Source organism: Anomaloglossus baeobatrachus, chromosome 4 (assembly GCF_048569485.1).
Source record: "Anomaloglossus baeobatrachus isolate aAnoBae1 chromosome 4, aAnoBae1.hap1, whole genome shotgun sequence".
Taxonomy (NCBI): Eukaryota; Metazoa; Chordata; class Amphibia; order Anura; family Aromobatidae; genus Anomaloglossus; species Anomaloglossus baeobatrachus.
Window position 1 is genome coordinate 432,592,892 of NC_134356.1, and position 576 is coordinate 432,593,467.

Sequence of the window (576 nt, forward strand, 5' to 3'; positions counted from 1 at the left end):
TGCCACTATCCCAGGTCCCAAAATATGCCTAACAATGGGTGTAGTGTGAATTTGCCTGTGGACCGGCGTTTACTCCTTTCCTTACCCAGGATGGGACATCACACCTCTGGCTGAGGTGCAATGTCTCTGTGGCGACGGAAGCTTCAGGGGCGCCACATATCTATCTATGATAAAAATAGCTGTTCTGTATATAATCCCATTTGCTTTATTATTTTAGAATCAATTATCACCCAATATAAAGATAGGACTAAGGCTTTATGCGTTATTTCCAAACATTTTCTGAAAAGGTGGTAAATGAAATGTTGTCTATGTACTATGACCACTAATTCTTTCCAATTTAAATCACCAGACCCTTTTAGGGGATGTTACCAGAATAGATACTTTTAGTTCCATGAATCAAGTTGATGCCTCAAAAAAAAACAAAAACAAGCAAACAAACAAATTAATACTTCTGCTGAGTGCCCTCCCATGATAAAAAAAAAAACACGTGTAACTTTAATATATCTCTCAAGGTACAAACTGAAAAATAAGTAACAAAGTGCAAACTTAGTAATTAAAACATAATATACACATGCA